Source organism: Euprymna scolopes, chromosome 3 (genome assembly GCF_053919585.1).
Source record: "Euprymna scolopes isolate OS-2025 chromosome 3, ASM5391958v1, whole genome shotgun sequence".
Classification (NCBI taxonomy): domain Eukaryota; kingdom Metazoa; phylum Mollusca; class Cephalopoda; order Sepiida; family Sepiolidae; genus Euprymna; species Euprymna scolopes.
In genome coordinates, this window is record NC_136484.1 from 143,080,198 (window position 1) to 143,103,327 (window position 23,130).

Consider the following 23,130-nt stretch of genomic DNA (forward strand, 5'->3'; position numbering starts at 1 on the left):
TTAAGTTAACAGCGTTCAAAAAGATTTTTTTTTTAAATTAACCGTTAAAAGAAAGCGTGATTTTATTCTGAACTTTAGCTAGTCACGTTATAAGAATTTTACGATAAAAAAGAAAAGCGTATGGGGGGGGGGTTCTTCCGAAAATTACATAAATTAAATACTGAAATAAAATGGAGTTATTAATATTTGAATCTAAAAATAAAAAGTATGATTAAAATTGAAAACACTTATCTCAACAAAAACACGGCCGATTCCAAAATGTAAACTGAAATGAGGAAATTTAAGTTAACAGCGTTATGGGGCCTACAGACATCTAGTTGGCAGTTATACTCCTAAGGCAGTGGATCGGCGCTCGTAAAGCATATCTCCAATGTCTTTTATATAAACATTGACACATGGATCACTACACAAATACAGCATCTTAATGGTAGTGGTCAATGTTTATAATATATATATATATGTATATATATATATATATATATATATATATATATATAGTCATCCACATACAGTACTATTTCGCTGTATTACAGCTCATCAATGCGGCCAGATTAGCACCCATCTGTAGCCAGAGATTGAACCTACAACCACATAGTCGATCTCTGTCTGTCTGTCTGTCTGTCGGTATATCTCTTTCTCTCTCTATATATATTTTTTGTAAATAAGCAAGCATACATATACATAGTACATCCAAAGACATACAGTTTCACTGTATCACAGCTACCAAATAACCAAATTAAACACCGCGAATAAATACTTGAAAATATAGAAAACTTGAAACATAAAACCTTTTACCAAAATGATTGGATTCAGCATTAAATAATCTGGAAAGGGTTGATATGCCGTAAAACAAAACATCTAAACCTAACGTTAGCAATCCAATACATCTTTAATAAAATCCCGATCTTAGAAAGAGAGAGAGAGAGAGAGAGAGAGATAGAGAGAGAGAGAGAGAGAGAGAGAGAGACTTTAGCCACAACTTTTAATATTACAAGCGTCATTGTACGTTAATCTGTAACTCGACACGGCAAAGGTTTGGCAAAGTGTGTGTCTCTTATCGTCCAATCAGAATATTTGTTTTTGCGGGTTTGACGAAGCCTGGAAAACCGAAACTAGAGACAAAATAACAAAAACAAAATTCAAGTTTGGCGAGGCAGGAATGTAGGAATTGCGCGCCTCCCTCGTCAACAACGAATTAATAAAAAGAAACGAGCTTATCTATCTGAGCAGATCGTCCTGAATAACCAAGTTCACCTTTACCATTACTGTTTATCGCCTTCGTTTTTTGTATTCAGCTTAAGTTTCTTCTTTTTCTTTTAATTCTTACGCACTACACAAGTTACACACAAAGACAATGGAACGTCGTTCACAACATCCACAGTGCAGAGAGAGATACACGTTTTGAAACAGATAACAGATCGGATATTTTATGAAAGGAAGGTAACGTTTGCATTTTTATTTGTTATCTTTTCTATATACAAACTTGAAGAATACCAGTCTCAAGGCAGGGAAAATTAACCCCTCAAACAGAACAGTTTTGCACCGCTTTTATGTTGCTATTGCAAAGATTAAAACAAATATGTAATGTTATTAAATCTTATGTCTATAATCCTTATCCACATTTGATCAAAATCCGTCATATAATTTTCATGCTAGAAAGTGTTTAAAATATATATTTTTTTTCTTTTTACTAGGGAAGTCACCATTTATCAAGCCCGGAGGTCCCTTTAGAATGAGGGTTAAATATTAGATAGATGGTTGGGCAACAATGGAAGTAGGGCCAGATTATCTAAGAGGACAGCTCAACAGGAATTTATTCACATTATATTTGAAGACAACCATGTTATAGTCAACGTGGAAACAAACTCACAGTATTGCGTTCCACAAACGGACAGTTCTAAGAAAGAAACTTTGCTCATACAATTTTCGTCTAGTTTTAGGTACATATAGAAAATACGAGAAATTGTTGGCGGGAGTCGCAACTAGGCGTAAGGGGTATTAAGAAGAATTTGAAATTTAGTGAAATTTTGTTAAATAGATATTTAATGATTTTGGATGAAATATAATGTAAATCTGAAATATTCCAGTTTTCCAAAGAAATTAAAATTTCGGTAATATTAATGAATTGATATCTATTTTTACAAACCCACAAATGTACCGAATTTTCACAAACGGGTTCCACTCCAACCTTAACTTTTACCCAAAACTAAACATAGCTCCCATTATGCATCCTTACGCCTGGACGTTCATATATATATATATATATATATATATATATATATAAATTTAAATCCCGTTGTGCAAAAGTAAGAAAGCATCAAAAACACAAAAAGACAAAAACATTTCAAGTGGTAGCAAGTAGTAAGAGGTAGCGAGAAAGCAAATGGCAAGACAACGACCCTAGTCTTACCTCGACGCTTGACATGGACTTGACTACATATCCATCACCTTATAATGCAAAAAAAAATCAACTAATGTAGTTCAAATCACAGAAATTGCCATAATAATTTTTATATAAAAAATAATCTACATAATTTACGTAATTCAATGATTTGATATGAATATTTTAGTAATATATTTACACAAATAGTACGAATGCTGGCGAAAATTAAAATTTATATAAATAATACATTAGATGTATGTATGTGTGTGTCTGTGTGAAAATATTTAACCGAATAACTCTTACACTACTTGGCACATAACACTGAAATTAACAGGAAATAACATTCATATATATATATATATATATATAAGAGGAAAAATATCGACAATATGCTTTATGTTTAGGCATTTCGAAGACTTTTGTATTGGCAGTCTTTTTCTTCTTGTGTCTAAGCTCCACCTAAAATGTTGAGCTGTTTATTATCTCGAGAATTCTCAATTTAAAGAATACTTCAATACTTGTTTGATGACCAAACAATCCCCCATATATATATATATATATATTATAGCTGTACCCGGCCACGCATTGCTGTGGCTCAGTTTGTTAAAATGGAACACATTCCTCATAAAAAATTGAATTTTGTATTGTTTATTTATTTTATTATTTTTGCAATTTTTTTTATCAATAAAAGTGTGGGGTTTTCCCAAGAAAAGGTGAATTTTTACCATAAATTGTTAGGTGAAAGTTTTTTTTTCAGGAAAACTTCCTCTTTTTTTTTAAAAAGAAAGTTGGCAGTAAACATTTCTGTTTGAAAACAGAATTTTTATTATAAAAAGAAAAGATGAATGTTTTATATGAACACTGTAAATAGTTAGGTGAGAGTAGAGAAAAGTTAGATTTTTTTTTCAAGAGAATGTACAAATTTTTTTGTCAATAGAAAATAAACGGAAAAAATACTCCCATCATTAATTAATTCTGCAAAAAATACATAAAATATTGGTTTAGTGTTTCAACATTTGAACAACGCTCGGCTGAATCTGGTGATTGCCGGTCGAACCCTAAACTAATTGGAATCCGGGCGGGGAGGGGGGTTTAATTCTGCATGAGTACCATTCTTTTTAATTTTGTCTTTTGTTCAATTTTTTTGTGGGCTTTTAGCGCTAGCAAACTAACAAATTTAACCAAAATGCAAAAAATTCAACAATTAAATAATTTTAATAAGTGCCCAGCTCCTAATACAAATCCTAGTAAATCAATCCCCCTTATTGGAAACACTGAAAGGAAGGACGAAACCAAATTATTGCCAGTATGTTTGGGAGAGGTTCTATAGGTGTATCAGAAAGTGGCCATTAAAAATGATGATCAGAACCTTAATAATTCAACTTACTATTTTTTAAAGCTTATAACTACTTGAAAATATAATTCAAACCCTAATTTTTTTTCAATTAAAGGCGCAAAGACCAAATTAAAAAAAATAACAAGTTTTATAGCAAATTATGCAATATTTGTTTCTTTAAAGTGGTTTTCTTTAAAAAAATATAAAGAAGATCAACATATTTTGACTTGCTTATAAATGTATGTATACATATAAATGGCAAAAAATCATTTACCTAAAAAAAAAAATGATTAAATAGGTAGTTCCATTCTTCATTGTTAAGAATTTATCCATATTTATATTTTAAATTCCATGTATTTTTTTAAATAAAAGGATTTTTTTAAAGCGAGGGTCCTAGAAAATCGCATTTTTGTAACATGTTTTGTGCGAAGCGTTAAATAGATGCTGCTGCTGCTGCTGCTAAAATGAAATTTATGAAGTATGGTTTCGTCCAAGGGCATAAATAATGTCTCTTTTTTATTGCGTGTGTTGACCAAAATTAGTATTTTTCATCCTCCGTAGTTAAAAAAGAAACGCACATTCACTTATAAGTTTTTCCCCTAGAACAAAACATCCGCTTCATCGATTAAAAAAAAATTTCTAATGAAATACACGAGTTTTTGATTGATATATTTTAATACTTCTTCATCGACTAATTTTTTTTTTAATATCTAAAAAAAGAAAACATTCAATGAGATAGAAAAATTTGCCGTCAGCGTCTGGTATTTACTTGACGATGTAAGCATAACATGAGCTTTCATTAAAAAAAAAGGTTTTACACTTTGGACTTTACAGGTAAATTTCCAAAAAACTATTCTTTTCTTGTTTTAAATTGGAATATTTTCTTTATTGATCTTTTATCTTCATTTTGTGATATATAAAACTTTGACACATAAATTAATTATTAAAATTTTAATAAACATTTCAAAAAGGAGGTGTGAATTTGAAAAAAAAAAAACGTTTGTCTAAAATATTATATTTGGTTTACTTGAAAGAGCATAAAATTTCACATTGAGCCTGAAAATATCGTAAAAATTGACCCAATAGAAAAATTTTGATAGATTTTTAAAGTTTAAAAATTGATAATATTTAACTCGTAAAATTCTATTGATTTTATTACGTAAAAAATGGCTGCATGAAGGCACGCCGGCATTTTGTAAACATTTTGTAAACACTGTTTTTTTTTTAAATAAAAAAATAATATTTCTATTATTTTTTAAACAACTTTAGTAGTTTATTTTGAAAGTATATTCCATATAGAAAATAAACAACTCACTTTAAAAAGAGAAATTACGAGTTTTTTATATTTTATTCGCAGTTTTCTGTCAAAAATTCCTCCAAATTTCTTGTAGATCTTGAGGTTCTATTCTTTTTTTTCTTTCTTTTTTTCAATATTTTAAGCAGATTTGTCACTCAGCTAGCAGATTTGGTGCTTCTACACTTTATTGGCGAAATTGGAGACGCCATTTTTTCACGCACTTGCTATCAAAATCTAGGGGAGACATCTGGCCGAACGATTGCTTCCGGAAAGGGAAAGAATAAATTTACCAAAATTTACATTTATTACTTCCGGAAACGATAAATTAAACTAAATAAATTTACCAAAATTAACATTTATTACTCCCTTAAACTAAAATTATCATTTATTACTTCCAAAAACTTGGTAAACTGGAGAAAAATGAATCTTGACAATTCAAAAAAATATTTAAAATTATTTATTTGTTCGAAAAAAAAAAGAAAAAACAAAAAAACAAAAAACAAAACACGCAAACGAAAAAATAAACAAAATAACACCCCCCCCCCAAAAAAAAAACTAATAAATTTTTTGGTTTTGTTTTAGTTTTCAAATGGCGCTCGCCCAGGTAAAACTATTATGAATATGTCATTTAAATTTTGTTTTTAATAAAAAAAAAATTGTTCCATGAAAACTTTCCCGTTCTCATCAATTACATCGAAACATTTCCAATTAAACAATTACGTATATATGTTCTCTTTCACTTTCTTTATTTACTTTTAAAGCAACATTGGACTTTTATAAAATAGTTTTTTTTTCGAACAAATAAATAATTTAAAACATTTTTTTGAATTGTCAAGATGCATTTTCTCCAGTAATATCGGTTTACCAAGTTAAATGATAATTTAAGTTTAATTTAACGTTTCCGGAAGTAATAAATGTTAATTTTAGTAAATTTATTCTTTCCCTTTCCGGAAGCAATCGTTCGGCCATATAATGATGTCTCCCCTAGATTTTGATAGCAAGTGCGTGAAAAACAAAATGGCGTCTCCAATTTCGGCAATAAAGTGTAGAAGCACCCCAGATTTTTATGGGTCGCTATTTTTGTCATAAATTGTTAGGTGAAAGTTTTTTTGCTTTTTTCAGGAAAACTTGCACTTTTTTTAAAAAAAGAAAGTTGGTAGTAAACGTTTCTTTTTGAAAACAGAATTTGGTACTCCTTGGGCGTTGAGTTCCATGCCGACCAGCATAAAAAACACACATCGCTCCCTTTCTGACGCAAGCGCACGTAACACTTTTTTTATTTACTGACTTTGTCGTAGTATCTAAACGATTATTTGTCACATTATTTATTTTGAAAAAGTTTTACTTTTTATGAATATTAAAAGAAAAATTACTAAACATTTATTAATAATGCCTCGTGCCTCACTTTTACAGACATTTGTTTTTAAATTTCTTTTTAAATGACGACTTTTATCGACTTTTTTTTTAATAGCATTTGTGGATGGGTATGCAGACATTTGTTTTTTTAATTTCTTTTTAAATGACTTTTTATCGACTTTTATTTTAATAGCATTTGCGGATGGGTAAAAAACGACAAAAATAACAAAGCCATTTACTGACAATTTCTCGGTATCTTGACTTTGATAACATTTATTTGTTAAAAATATTTGTAAAAGTGAGAATTATTTGGACAACGCTCAGCTGAATTCGGTCACCACTAAACTAATTGGAATCCGGTGTGTGTGTGTGTGTGGGGGGGGGGGTAAATTCTGCATGAGTACCATTCTTTTTAATTTTATCTTTTGTTCAATTTTTGTGTGGGCTTTTAACGATTGCAAACTAACAAATTTCGAGTGGCAATAAAACTCCTAAAATTCGCTTGTGATGTAGTAAATAATGGGCAGTCAACAATCATGAGGTTGTTTGCTCAGCAACCGACAAGGCTAACATGCTTGCCAGCCGGTTTGCCTCGAACTCCACACTGGACCCTTCCAACCACCCCCTGCCTGACTTTCCTTTGCGGACAGACGCCACGCTAGACGATCTAAAAATCACCCCTGCTCAGGTACACGCTATCATAAAAAATCTTGACACTTCAAAAGCATGTGGACCTGATCTCATCCCAGCTGTGCTAGTAAAAAAGTGCTTAGCCGAAGTAGCTCTAATTCTCTCCAAACTCTACAACAAATGCCTTAATGAATCATGCTTTCCTGGCTGTTGGAAAACTGTTTCTGTGGTACTAGTATTCAAGAATTCTGGCGAAAGAACTGACTCATCAAATTATCGCCCCATTAGCCTCCTCCCACGTTTCGCCAAAATATTTGAGACCATAATTAACAATGCTCTAGTCCATCACCTTACAGATGCTAAACTTCTGACTGACAAACAATATGGATTTAGACAAGCCCGTTCCACAGCTGACATCCTTACTGTAATCTCTGAACGTATATACCATTCACTGGACAAAGCGAGGGAGGGCAGAGCGGTAGCTCTAGATATATCTAAGACTTTTGACAGGGTATGGCACAAGGGTCTCCTCAGGAAAAGTAAATCATAGGGTATCAGTGGTAGAATACTTAACATAATTAAATCCTTCTTAGATAAGAGAAAAATCCAGGTTGTCCTCGACGGTCGTACATCTAAACAGTGTGATATATATGCGGGAATGCCTCAGGGGTCTATCCTTGGACCTCTATTGTTCCTAATATTTATTAATGACCTCCCCGACAAAACTGCCTCTGAGATGGGTATATATGCTGATGACACCACACTCTATAACAGGCATGACAGGAAAACAAATGAACACATATCTAAAGAAATGGCAAAAACACTAGAGGATGACCTCCAATCTGTAGTGGAATGGGGACATAAATGGATGGTCACATTCAATGCTGCCAAGACTAAACTTGTTTCCTTCAATAATTACAAGAAACCTCTGCCACCAATAGCAATGGCCAGTGACTCCCTGTCTGAGAGTACATCTTTAAAACTGCTTGGCCTAACGTTCACAGGAAACATGAGCTGGAACAATTATATTGAAAACATTGCCAGGGCCGCTACGAAAAAGGTAGTCTCTCTCTACCGTGCTAGAAAACTACTGACACCTGAAAGTATCCTGTACCTCTATAAGGCCACCATTCGCCCATGTATGGAGTATTGTTGTCATATTTGGGCTGGTGCATCTGCTACTCGTCTCTCGCTCCTAGACAAGAGAGTCGCCAATCTGATAGACCCTGAACTGGCATCTAAGATTCAGCCTATGTCCCATCGATTAAACGTTGCATTCCTCTGCCTGTTCTACAAGTATTTTAATGGTGAATGCTCTGATGAACTGCAGACACTTGTGCCCCAACGACGTAGACACCCTCGACAAACCCGACAGGCAGCTAAATCCCACCCCACACTGTAGAGATCCCTAGATGTAAAAGATCTTTCTACTCCAGTAGTTTCTTCCCCAGAACCGCTAGACTCTGGAATTCCATTCCAGGTTCCTGCTTCCCTAACTGTACTGACATGCAGAAGTTCAAGTGTAACGTGAACCGACATCTTGCTGCTCAAATCCTAACATAGTGCCCCAGTAGATGCTGCCCCTGATAGTAGCCCCCTACACTAAAGTGGCAATGTGCCTTGTTTGGGGTGAAAATGTAAAAAAAAAAAAAAAAAAAAAAATTAACCAAAATTAAAAAAATTCAACAATTAAATAATTTTGCTCAGCTTCGAATACAGATCCTAATAAATCAATCCGTCTTATTAGAACACTCAAGAGAAGGACAGAACAAAATTATTGCCAGTATGTTAGGGAGAGGTTCTACTTTTTTTTTTTTTACAATATTTTAAGCAGATTTGACACTCAGTTACCAGATTTTATGGGTTGCTCGTTAACTTACGATAAAACTTGCGAAGTACGCGCTGGATTGTTGTAAAAATGGAATGGAAATTTAAATTTGGCTCCGTTTTAATCTCTTTTTTAATTGTGCTTATCTCAAACAAATATAATCAAGAGAATAACATTCAACAATTGTACTTTATATATATATAAAACACGAAATATTAAAAAAAAATATATATATATATTAACGAAAGAGAAATAATTCCATTTTTAAACGAAAAAAGCCAATTTGGTATATAAAAGTTCCGTTTAGTGATGCCACGTGATGGCACGCGGTGTGAAATAATCGTCCCCAAATAAAAAAAAAAAATGGCCCATCAGTACAAAGAAAACCACCTATTTATTATAGAAAAATTAAGTATAATGTTATAATTAAAAAGAGATATATAGAAACATGCATGGGTACAGTAAACATATTATTCCAAAATGTGGAAGCCATCCGTCCAGTGGTTATTTAGACTATTAATTGCGAACGAACCAAGAGTTACACACACACACACACACACACACACACACACACACACACACACACACACACACACACACACACACACACACACACACACACACACACACACATATATATTATTTATTTGATTTGTTTTTACGATACGTTTTGATTGAATTCAATTATTTATACGAAAATGCATTTTTACCTAAATGCGAGTTGGGAATAATTTTCCCTTTTACCAATTTGGTACCCCGAAATGAGGAGCGGCATATTGTTTTAAAATATAATTATCCATTGACACATCGTCTACGATTCATCAGGGTGGCTGAATCTAGCGAGATTCGAATATGTATATGTATATACATATATCTATATCTCTCTCTCTCTATATATATATATAACTAAAATTACAATGATACATATATTAGGATCTATCGAGATAATAGAAAGCTTATACACACACACACACACACACACACATATATGCACATATATGTATGCGTGTGTGTGTTTGTGTGTTGTATGTATATATATATTGTATAATATTTTAGTATTTTTCACTTTTACGTTTATTACATGTGTTTTGAGTTTCTCTTTTCAGATTTTATTTTAGTTTTGAACAGTCTTATAATTTTTGAAAAAGAACATTGTAAGCCTACACTAGACTTCTTTAAACTTGGGTCAAAATGACTTCCACAAATCGTTCCACTTTAATTTAATTCGGACATTCATAAGCTGCAACATACCTATTATGAAATTCTTCTCATATGACATAAAAATAATCAAACATTATTTTCTTCTAATTTAACATAACGGATCATCTAGAAATATAGTTATAATCACCGATTCTATTTTAAATAATCAAAATCACATACGTGGGTTGTATGCTACACGTTGAGGACCACAGATTTTTTTATGGTTTCTAACTGGTGTAGTTCTGCACTAAAAAAAATATTAAGTCAAACTATATTACCACTGCATAATCGCGTTTGGTACACCAGTTCCCATCAGATGACCAAAGTTAAGCAACGATGAGCCTGGCCAGTACCAGATGGGTGACAATTTGGACTTCCACGTGCTGTATGTGCTCTCCGCTTATTTCGGCATTGTTTCCAGTCGTCCTGAACTTTTCCTTGCTACTGGAATCAAGCAGTGCCGATTCAGGAGAGGTGTGATTAGATATTGCGCAATACTTGCCTCACAATTACATGCGCAACTACTCCTACGGGACGTTTCCTTTATCTTTTGAGACTGAACGAAGGTATCGATGTTATCACTGAAACATTAATGGCTGTTGCAATTGTGTCCCGATTTAAATGATCCATCCTAAGTGAGGAGCTGTGTAGCAAGACGTTTCTTAACATTACATTTGCTATGCGCTGACTTCAATTAGGGTTGTTAGTCCTCCCCTTTTGTCCCACGTTTATGTGAATGTCTAATAACGAAAAAAAAAATGCACCTAAAAGTCCCACGTCTCAACAAAACAAAAGCAAACGAAAAACACGCGAAATGTGACGTCACATGTGTAAGTACTATTACTTCTTAGCATTCGGTTTTTAATTGATAAAGTGATAAATTTAATTGATAAAGTGATAAATTTAATTGATAAAGTGATAAATTTGATTGATAAAGTGATAAATTTAATTGATAAAGTTATAAATTTAATTGATAATGTGATAAATTTAATTGACAAAGTGATAAATTTAATTGATAAAGTGATAAATTTAATTGATAAAGTGATAAATTTGATTGATAAAGTGATAAATTTAATTGATAAAGTGATAAATTTGATTGATAATGTGATAAATTTAATTGATAAAGTGATAAATTTGATTGATAATGTGATAAATTTAATTGATAAAGTGATAAATTTAATTGATAAAGTGATAAATTTAATTGATAAAGTGATAAATTTGATTGATAAAGTGATAAATTTAATTGATAAAGTGATAAATTTGATTGATAAAGTGATAAATTTAATTGATAAAGTTATAAATTTAATTGATAATGTGATAAATTTAATTGATAAAGTGATAAATTTAATTGATGGCAGACACCAGGGACTACTCTTATACATTTCTGATGATCGCGGATGCCATAAAACTACAATAAATCGTTAAACTAAGTTCATATTTTTATCATCTATTTTTGATATGATGTTCTGTCGAGGCTTCTTTAATTTTAATTTGAAAAAGATATAAATCCACATATCTTTCCTCCGGTTATGAATTAGGTAATAGGGTAGATTAGACTGTCAGTCCTTGGTTGTGCAACTAGTTTAAGAGAAGAAAAACTTCCAAATAACATCAGTTTTCCTTTGCTTATCCCGGCATTGATTCCAGTTGTCTTAAACTTCTTACCTCTGAACACAAGCAATGCCGGTCCAGGAGGGTATATTAGTGACACGGTCATTTTTACATGAGCTTTACCTAAAATTGTATGCAGATAGTAACAGCAGTATAACCCTTAACCTCGAGTGGTGATTACTTTGTAAAAAAAGTATTAACATTAAATAAATAATATAATCACATTGACACGTCGGTTCTCGTTAGATCTCCGAAATTAAGCGACATTGATCCTGGTCAATACTAAAACAGATGACTATGTAGAAATATGCAGTGCATGTTGGAGGACTATTTCCAGTCATCTCAGACTTCTTGTCACTGGATTCAAGCAATATCGCTTTAGAAAACGTGTAGTTGGAGATTGTGCAACCCTTACTTCACAATGGACTTCTTGCATATGCATTATTCTCTCGAGAGGGTAATGACCTCACGAATATTGAAATAGGACAATAGTTTCAAAAGCGTAGAAAATGGACCTTGAGTTTACTATTGCAGCCTCGTAACTCTTGCTTTCCAAATTCTGTCCTTTATTCCCCACAATAGATGAGCGATGTTTCTGAAAAAAAAAAAAAAGAGAATAAGTGCTGTTTTCCGAATAGGAATCTATTCATCTAACTGTTATCGTTGGATAATTGTTGACCTTAAAGTGATATTTTATCACCTTACATCAAGTGATTTCATGCATTGTTCGGAACGATTTCCGCAAAAATATTCAGAATAAAACGGTGTAATATCTTTTAGAAATGTAACGTTGTGTTGCTTTCAAGCAGACACCATATTTCCATTATACTACGATTAATACTAATATTTAATAACACATTACCAGTTCGGCTTAATCATGTTATTTCCATGAATGAAAAGTATGAAAAATCCCTCCCACATCTAAGTGTTGTGTAAAATAGCACATCTACGTTTCATTTATAACGGGCACCGTTCTTTGGCATTACATGACCCAAATTGTGTTTATGTGTCATAAAACAGATAGGAAGAACCACATCAAATCGTAACAGTTTTATGCAGCATTTGCGAGAAGAAGAAAAAGAGGAATTGACTTGGGTTGGCGACACGAGAGAAATGAATAATTTCTGTTCCTAATAATAATAATAATTGTACATATTTTAGGTGTTACTCGGGGGTATTTTGTAGCGCTACCTGTATTGTTTTATATAAATCGAATTTAGCACATGTTGGCGTTATGGTATTTGTAACTATGGTTACGTAGTCAATAAACAAACAGTGTGTATACATACACCTTTCTTATCCGTCGTCTTTTGTCACTTATTTTCTACGGACCCCAAATGTTCATTTATGTATATGTGACGCTGGTTGTCCTATTTTCTTTAATGTTAACTGACGGTGCCGTTTCTCTTCATCTAGTTCTAATTCCAACTTTTTATGCAGAGAGAACTACAAAGACGTTCCTGAAAGTTCTGGAGATAACTGACTGCAACGCAGAGAGAGAGAGAGAGAGAGAGAGAGAGAGAGAGAGAGAGAGAGCGAGAGCGAGAGAGAGAGAGCGAGAGAGAGAGGGAGAGAGAGAGAGAAAGAAAGAGAGAGAGAGAGAGAGAGAGAGAGAGAGAGAGAGAGAGAGAGAGAGAGAGAGAGAGAGAGAGAGAGAGAGAGAGACTAAGAATCTTTTGACTGATTAATTTAATTTCTTAACCGAAACAGGTTGCATGCAAACAGAGATCTTCAACTTAACATTTAACACTTGGCGATATTCAAAGTTTCCCCACGACATCATTGCCTAACTGCCTCGGCCAATATCATATTATTCACTGTCTCTAGTTCGGCTACTATCGACAGACTCCCATAATTGGCGCCTTCTCGTACGGCTTCCATACAGAGACTAATTTGAAACCTTTTTCTCAGACCGACAAAACGTGACGTCATTTGTCATGTCGACTCATGCCTCTGTTTTTTCTAACTTACCTGACATCTCGCTTTGTGATTTTTTTACATAGGAATCCCCACTTATCAAGGCCCAGGGGCCACTCGAGGATAAGGTTTAAAGAGTGTACAGTAGTCAATTGCACAATATAATAGTCGTCAGTAATGGAAATTCAGTAAATTTGTTAACTTAAGGGGAACGGCTTATCAAGAACTTGTTTAGATTGGACTTGAAGAGAACCATATTGCAGTCAGCTGGAAAGCAGGAAAACGAAAGACAGTTCCACGGAGCAGAAAGAAGCTTTGTTCATGGAATCTATGTTTAGGCTTAGGCACAGATAAAGAGTGGGGGGAATTATTGATAGTGTTTTCAGCTAGACGAGTGTTCGGCGAGGAAGGACCATAGATTGAAGCTCAGTCGAGCACTTGCCATGAAAATAACGATAAAGCAAAGGCAAACTCGCTACATCTCTTCTGTGAGATAAAGGCTACAGGGAAGAAAAAAGACATCTCCTATGAGGCCACGAAGTCTATTTTGAACTATATCAAAGCAGGATAAGTCCTTTCTAGCAGCTCCTGCCAAGATGGGCAAAAGTAATCCATTCTTGGACGAACTTGGCTCTTATATAGATAGAGAATTGCATAAGCAGTGAGATATCTACTGGATCGATAGAAGGATCCCACCATTTTCCAGCGGCTTTGGCAACAGATTTGATGTACGTGCTCCATTTCAGATGAGGAGTAAAGGTCAAGTCCAGAAGCTTGTCAAAACATGACGGCTCCCCAAGACGAGAGCCATTCATTTCACTTGATGCCAGATCGAGATCAGAGAGTTGATGATGCAAACATAGAAGCTTGGTTTTAGATGCATTAAAAGTAACCAGCCACTCCTTTCCCCATTGTACCACGTGCTCAAGATCAGAGGAGAGAGAAGCGGAGAGAACTTGGTCATTTACGGTCTTAGATGTGCTACCATAGATGGTAGTGTCATCAGTATAAATTTCTACGAATGATGTAAGGATGTGATTTGGAAGATCATTAATGTAAATCAGGAAGAGAGTTGGGCTCAAGGTGGAACCCCGAGGGACTCCAGCATTAATACTATGAGCTTCTTATTTCTGTCCATCAACTACTACTCTTATGAACCTATCAGAGAGAAATTATTTGAAGATATTTCCAGCTATACCATAGCTAGAGATCTTGTGAAGTAAACCTTTATGCCATACCCTATCAAAGGCTTTTGATATGTCAAGAGCAATTGCCCTAGAAAGGTTGTCCCCGTCGAGAGATTCGCTAATCCTATGAGAAATAACTGTAAGCACATCTGCTGTAGATCTAGCAGAACGGAAACCATATTGTGTGTCACTAAGAAGGTTATTTTTGCTGAGATGGTTGATTACTTCTCTATTTAACACAGATTCCAGCAACTTACTCATGACGCACAGGAGACTTATTGGCCTGTTCTGAGAGGGAGATGACCGATCACCTGAATTCTTAAATACGGGGCAAACTGATGAGATTTTCCAGGGTTATAGGAAGCAATTCTCCTTAATACAACATTTAAACAGCTTTGTAAGTATGGGCGCAAGTTCTGGTTGATGTTTTGAGTACTATAATTGGAATACTGTCAGGATCGGTTGCTTTACTGGAATCAAGGTTTTTGATCAGCTTGGCAAAATCACGTACAGATATGTGTATATCACATAGCGCGTTTTCTGATACAGGAGGAAATATTGGGAGTTGGTGGCCTTGGTCGCAAAGTTCGTAGCTGCAAAGTTCTTGGCAAAGAGTTTGGCTTTGTCTGATGCTGACGAGATTACCACAGGTCGATTGATGATAGTTGGGATAGAGCACACGTTTCTGTCTATGATTCTGTTTGCTATTTGACATGTCTCTCATATATGATTTAATCTCTGAGAACGACGCTGTTTTGCAAGTTCCGTGTCATAATGACATGTACTTAGATCAACCTTTGTCAAAATCTACATTATACCACTTACTCGCTATTGCTATAGGGACACTCCATTATCTAACACTATTAATCGATTTCATTTAACGCGTGAGGAAGTACATTGCCACTTGCTAGCCAGACTGTCACTTATGAATCCCTGTGTATGTGTGTGTGTGTGTGTGTGTGTGTGTGTACGCGTGCGTGTGCATTGGTTTAAAGTTACCCATTCCCTTCTGATTCAACTCTTTTGTTCTTTCTATTTTATCTGTTGTTTTTTTTTTCAATTATCCAGTGTATCTAAAAATGTAAAAATATACTCAAACTTCGAATTACAATAAAACTTTTATTTATAAACATAGTGTGACATGGAGTAACTTCGAAAACAGAAGACAAATGTAATTGAAGAATCATATTCGTAAATGTTTAAATTTATGATCATTATTGTTTAGATAATACTGATTACAGTTAAAGTGTGAGTACATTTTTTGAGACATCCAGTATTTAACGATAGTAATTTATATTTTTCGTCATAAATTTATATTATAAAAATTCCTGCCTCACATGTTTTCTACTTTTCAACAAAAAATCGTTTTCGTTGGAATTATCGGATGTTTTGTGTTTGATGCAAGTTTGATATTTTATGATTAAAAAAAATTCATAAACTATCCCTTTTGCTGTTCGTCAATTCACGTCGCTAAAAAATGCATTTAATTTATATCAGGTCGATGCAAAAGTTATTCCCGGTTTGTGAAAGTATTTTAAACTATTGCAATTTATTTTTTTTACGTATTATTATTACTTAAACAAAACACAGTGATTAATTTATGACACTTTCTGTCAGATTATTAAAGCATCGTTCATATTTTTCTGCAATATTTTCACTCGTATTGACATAAAAACCATATTCTTTAGTCAACAAAAATCGAGTCATCGTCTATCATGATAATGCTCGGTCCCACACAGCAAAAATGACCAAATACATCATAGAAGAATTTAGTTGGGAAATCTTGTCCCATTCTGCATATTCTCCTGAGCAAGATCCCTCGGACAATCGCTTATTCCGAGGAATACAAAGCAGTTTATATAGTCTTAGATTAACATCATAAAATGAGATTCAATATTAGTTAAATTCATATTTCACAAGAAAATCTAAAGAATTTTGCAAGTGCATCATTTATAAGCTCATTGACAGATAGAATCATGTTATAAGGAGCAAAAATCGTTATTGTTATGAATAAAGCCTTTCAAAAACATCGTTTTTTTTTTCATTTTCAAGATGAAATTTTACAGCGGCAAAAACTTTTGCACCGAGCTGATAATTTAAAATATTTTTATCACTTTATCAATTAGCTTTATGAATTATTTAAATAGAGAATAAGTAGAATTGTTGAGAGTTGTTGTAGCTGGACGTGTGTCTAATACAGGAAGACCATAGAAGCATAATCGAGCACCTACTATATAAATAACGATAGAACGAAGATAGACTAGCAACATCTCTTCTATGTGAAAACGAAATAGTGAAGAGAAAAGGACCCCATCCTTTTGATTTCGGAATCAGTTTTGTCTCCTGTCAAGGCAGGAAAGGGTACTCTTAGCAGATATTTATTTTATGTTCAGTTTATAATTTCCATTTAAAGCTCATAGTTTCAATCATCTTTAATTTTGTTTCAGTATAAAAAGAGAAGAAACTCTCCAAGTTCTGTTTTTGATTGTCTCCCATTACTTATATAAATGCATATTCATTTCAAGTTTATTTTCAACTTCATTTTCTTTTTAGTAAACGAAGGATAATAACCACTAAATTTTACTTTTTGGTTATTCCTCTTTCACTGACAATCATCAAGAACTGTGGTAAAACCATTTCAGCACTGTATTAATTCCGCAAAGACAGTGACATTCTTTTCAATAAACTCAGGGTCGTTTCTATTTTCAGGTTGCGCCTGAATTACTTTGTGTAACTTTTGGATTCGTAAATATCCTAAAAATTTCATTTGCCACAATTCAAATTTTGATTCCGATCCATCGAAGTAAAGTCACCGCCGTGCCCATAACCTCTTGAATTGAAAACCATGTTTAATTTTAGGAACGTTTCCGATGAGTATCTATTCTGTACAAGTCCTGGATATGAAAAATTTTTAGTGGGTAATTGTTCAGTACAGGATCAGAGAGATCTTGGTAATTTACACCCTTGGTCGTGTGTCCATAGATGGTAGTGTCGTCAGCATAAATGTCTACGAATAATCTATGAATGTGATTTGAAAAATTATTGATGAATTGGGCCCAGGATGGAACCCCGTATTGACATTAATACTATGAGCTTCTGATTTCTACTCATGATTTAATAATTGAGAGGATATTTCCAGCTATATCCTGAAGTAGACATTTATGTCATATTCTATCAAAGGCCTTTAATATGTCAAGAACAATCGCCCTTGAAACGAAGACCCCGTCAAAAGACATAACATTTAGCACATCTTCTCTTGATCTAGTAGAACGGAAACCATATTGTATATCACCGATGAGGTTATTTTTGCTGAGGTGATTGTCCACTTCTCTATTTAACGCAGATTCCAGCAACTTACTTATGATGCACAGAAGACGTATTGGGAGAGAAATGACCTGTCACCTCAATTTTTAAATATAGGGCAAACTGATCAGGTTTGTCAGGGTATTGGGAAGCATTTTTCATCAAGACAACGTTTAAACAACTATGTAAGTCTGGGAGCTCTTGTTGAAGTTTTTGGAGCGCTATAATTGGAATGCCATCAGAGCCAGTTGCTTTACTGAAATCGAGATTTTTTATTAGCTTGCCAAAAAGTGCCTGGGCATCCCCATTCGGCAGTTAGCAAGAAACTAATCCCTTCTTAGAGAGAAAAGAGAAAAGCTTGGAAGGGTGGACATGCTAGAACCGCACAGAAATGCATTATTTTGCAATCAACAGAAAAAAATGTCATCACAAGAATGATCTTGACTCTTGATTTTGTTGCCGTGGTAAAACCTTGGTTGCTCTCTTTCTTTTCTTCTTTCGTATTTCCTTACTCACTTCTCTTTCTTCTCGCCTAGGGCGCGCAGTCACACACACCCTTATGTGGCTTCATCGAAGAATTAGTTGTTATAGGGGAATTAACTCATTGAAAAAATCAGAGTTACATTCTTTGGAATCCACTCCCTCTCCAACGAATCTGCGCCAGTTTAAGATCGAAGAATATTATTTTCCCTAAATTTTAAATATTATCCACCCAGTGCAACGCTGATCAAGAATATACAAACTTTGTGTGTGTTTGTGTTGTAGTTTGTGACTTTTAGCTGAACATACACACAGCCACTTCTCTTTATATAATAGATAGATAGCGAGTGAGAACTACAGCGGAGCATACTGTTTCCGCCACTTTTGACAGACGGTGTACCCTCGTCGATAATCTGTACAAAATGTCAGAAAGCTATATTATGCTAATGAGTATGTTTAATTAAACTTGTTTATTTTTTTGCAAAAAAAAAATTTTGTTATCAAAATAAAAATTGATTTAGTTCAACGTCCTCAAACGATGTCAGCGATTCTTATCACTTGGCATTTAATTATTTGAGTGAAATTCTTTTCTCTTAAATATGGTGTTGCTCGGAATTTGACAAAGTTTCTTTAATAATTCAAAATGTAGTTATGTTGTTAGTCTACCGGAAAATACCGGAAACTATTAAAATGGTCGATTAATATGATGAAATAATAATATTCGATTAATATGATGAAATAATAATATTCGATTATTATGATGAAAGTATAATTGTAAGATAGAAATATTTTTAAAATGTGAAAAGTTATGTTAAGTTGAAATATTTACATTTAATAGTTGTCAGGAACGTTAACTTGATGTTAATTTGACACACGGAATTTTAGCTAACCATAATATAAGCAAATATATGTGACAAAACCTAGCAAGGATCTTTAGGCTATGTGTAGTGATGACCTAGTTAAAATATAGATTTTGAAATGTAGTTACGTGAGGGATAAGTTTTGATACGTTAGAGATGGATAGGGGTTTATGACAGGACGCCTATGGAAGTCAAAAGGGAGCGACTTAGTAAAATGTAATCTTAAACAAAGCGTGTCAATTCTGAAAAAGAACCCAGCGAGAAATAAATGATTATATATCAAAATATAATTCCCGTCTGAGCGTTTTCTCTTCTGGAGAGAAGCACCTTTAATTTCAGGACGCATGGAAGGAAGATTAGAGGTATGTTTTTGCTGGTGCTCTAACCGACCTCGATTTCTATAAACTGTTCACATATGTATACACACATTAACACCCAATAGAGAATACACTAGACGAATCATATATCGGAACGTTAACACTCATAAGTTAAAAGATACTCATTATAACAACACACACATATATATATATAAACCCGTATATCTATCTATCTATCTATCTATCTATCTATCTATCTATCTATCTATATATATATATATATATATATATATATATATATATATATATATATAAAAGAGCAAATGTTAATAAAACATGTTTAAAAACACTTTCGAAAGAGTTAAAAACATACTTATTTTGAAAAGGAAACACTAAATAAGTGGATAGTCCTTAATCGGATTTTGCTTGCAAAAGTATTTGATGAAACTACAAGTAAGTCAAAGATCTTACTTGATAACAAAAAGTGAAGCAGAGGGAATAGGGTGAAGAAAAAAAGTGATTATATATATATATATATATATATATATATATATATATATATATATATATATATATATATATATATATGCAAGACAGACACATATACACTCGTTATACAGCTAAGCTGGTTATATACACCCCTTCATGTTATATACATCTCCCAGTATACTACAATGTCAGCTTTACTCACAGCATAATAAATTCAGAGTTGTGATATCAACAAAGAATAAAATAAATTATTTATTACAAGAAATGGAAGTACATGACAATTAAATGCCCCGGATGTAAGAGTGACAGAGAAAATAGCACACACGTTATCGTATTAATATATAGATAATTATTTCCTTGGTTTATTATTTTAATAACTTTACAAACATTTTACTATTGGTAAAGTTTATTTTATTTATAGCAGTTTTTTTTAGTTTTTATTAATAATGCTTCTAGTATTTCAAGTTTTCCTTTATTATTGGTCTGTTCAAGTATAGACGTGTTGTCAACTAAAATCTTCTGATTAATGAAATATATATATATATATATGTATAGATATATATGATATTTAAAATATGAAATCTATATATGTGATATTTTGATTAATGCAGATTTCGTATTTACTATTATTATATTATATTGGACCCAATATATAGTAATGATTTAAAAAGTTTAAAAATAAATAAATAAATAAATAATAGTAATTACTTGTGCGCCACCACCGGGAATTGAAACCGAAACGTTTAGCTTACGATTTACCTTTTCCTTTGACGTTAATGCCTGAGCTATGAATGCATGTTAGCTGCAAGGATAAAAATTAAAACATGAACTAATACCTATTACATTACGCATGCATATTCGTAATGCCGTCGTTCGACCTTCACCTGGCAAATTCCATATTTTTCGTTAACAGGATGGAAGTTTATATAAAATAATTTTATAAAAGAAACAGTAAGGTCTCTGGAGTGCAATGTAGAATAACATATATTTTGGACGAAGTTACTGCATGGAGGAATGTGGAGTTTCCTCTCGAACGATTTCACGGATTTCGATGACGATAAAAATATAGTAGAGTGAAATATTCGTTGATCATAATTCAATCCCAGGCAACATTGGGTCTCCCTGCTAGTCGTTTATATGTAAAATGTGCTTTACATATGTCACAACAAATAACTCGTGTTAACACTTACTCTTCCGCCATATGCCAGACTAATTATGACATAGTTAAAATAAAACTGTATCGTTTGTTTATTTAATTTTCTCCACGAATTGTTATTTTACTTATATATTCTTACATCAAGCCACTGATATCTTTATCATTATCCGTCTGAGACAAAACCACCTGTTTTTTTTGATTATTAAATTTTTTTTTTTATGGGTTCGATTTTCTATCAAATGTGAAAACAACAGGTGGACATGCAATAAAATTTAATGTCGACATGACATTTAGATCATATTTACTCTCTTTATGCACTAACAAGTCAACGCTTATCAAGGCCTAAAGGTCTCTCGAGGATAAGGGTTAACAAGTTTATCAGGTGGAAGGTAAAACAGCATCGTAATGAATAATAAAAATGGTTGAAACTCAGCAGAATTTGATGGTTTAATAATATGGTTCAAAGTGAACTTGTTAAATTAAACTTGAACAAAACCATGTAGTCACCTGGGAAGCATCGTGTTCTAATAGACGGGAAAATCTTCGAAAAACGCTTATCTATTATTATATGAAATGAACTTTGTGTGCGTGTAAGTTCGTTTCCTATGGACTCAAAAACGGCTGGGCCGATATTCATAAAATTTCACACGGAGGTACTTTATGTGCCTGGCAGTGTTCCAAGACAGGTTTTGTATAGGAATGTCTTTGATAAGTATCGATAATCGAAATAATCCGATGAAAGAAGGAACAGGCAATTTTGACCAAAGTTAACATTTTACACAGCCTAACATTATAAGCGCATTTGAGAAGTTTTATTATAACACAAGCCGAAAGACCAGACACACAAAATCGATAGTAGATGTTTGATATGACAGGAGCGCATTCAAAATTAATGTTTCTGTTTAAAGCAAAATTGCACCATGATATTTGACTTTTCCACTTTAAATTTATATTCATTATATATAAAAATAAATGTATAAAATCAACAGTTGGTTCGCTACAGTGCAATATAGTCTACAATGTATTGTGGACTAAGTCACTGCGGGAAACTTACTCTTAGTGCACCACGGTGGATCCCCAAATAGAGCAGCCAATCTTTGATATAAAAATGGGCGATTTAATCGATTTTTAGAAAAATATAGAAGTGTGAAACGTTCCTTAATGATCATTCAATCCCGGACAACGTCGGGTCCATCTGCTAGTAATCTCTAATCCTGCATGTCTCCTCAGCTACCCTGAATTCTATTTGAGTCTAATAATGTCAAATATGCATATTTTCAATCTATTGTTCTAGTCCCTGTTTACACGCCTCTCAACGAGGGCAGAGTTAGACACACATTCGAGTTTCAATGGGAGAAAATCCAGCGCCTAACAAAAGTCTAGAAGGATATCTCTTTCACCGACCGAGAACAAACAGATTGCGATCAAAAAGTATTTCACTTCTAACGCAATCCTAAGATGGAGTACTGTTGCCACATCTGGGGAGTTGCCGCTCAGAGCATCTTCTTTTTTTTTTGTCTTATCAGAGTACAAACTTACTCTGAATCTAATGAGCGATGTCCTCTTCTCCACTTCGCATCCTCTTTCTCATAGAAGAGACGGTGTATTCTTTATCTGCTCTATCGTTATTTTCATGGCAGGTGCTCGACTGGGCTTCAATTTATGTTCCCACTCCCTCGTAAAACATATGCAACAAAAAATTCGTCGAGCTTAACTACTATAACTAATTTCCTTTTTTCTCTCTCTGTTTACTTACAACTAAATGGAACTTTTATGAGTA

At 33.4% G+C, this 23,130-nt stretch overlaps 1 protein-coding gene across 1 annotated transcript in view; it reads left to right on the forward strand.

Annotated features, from left to right (window-relative positions):
- The first annotated feature begins 1,114 nt into the window (after positions 1–1,114).
- Positions 1,115–23,130, forward strand: part of LOC145259647 (L-threonine ammonia-lyase-like) — a 144,517-nt gene continuing 122,501 nt past the window's right edge. The window contains exon 1 of the mRNA XM_080117307.1: positions 1,115–1,440. The gene's annotated coding sequence lies outside the window, so the exon portion shown is untranslated. The remainder of the gene's footprint in view (positions 1,441–23,130) is intronic.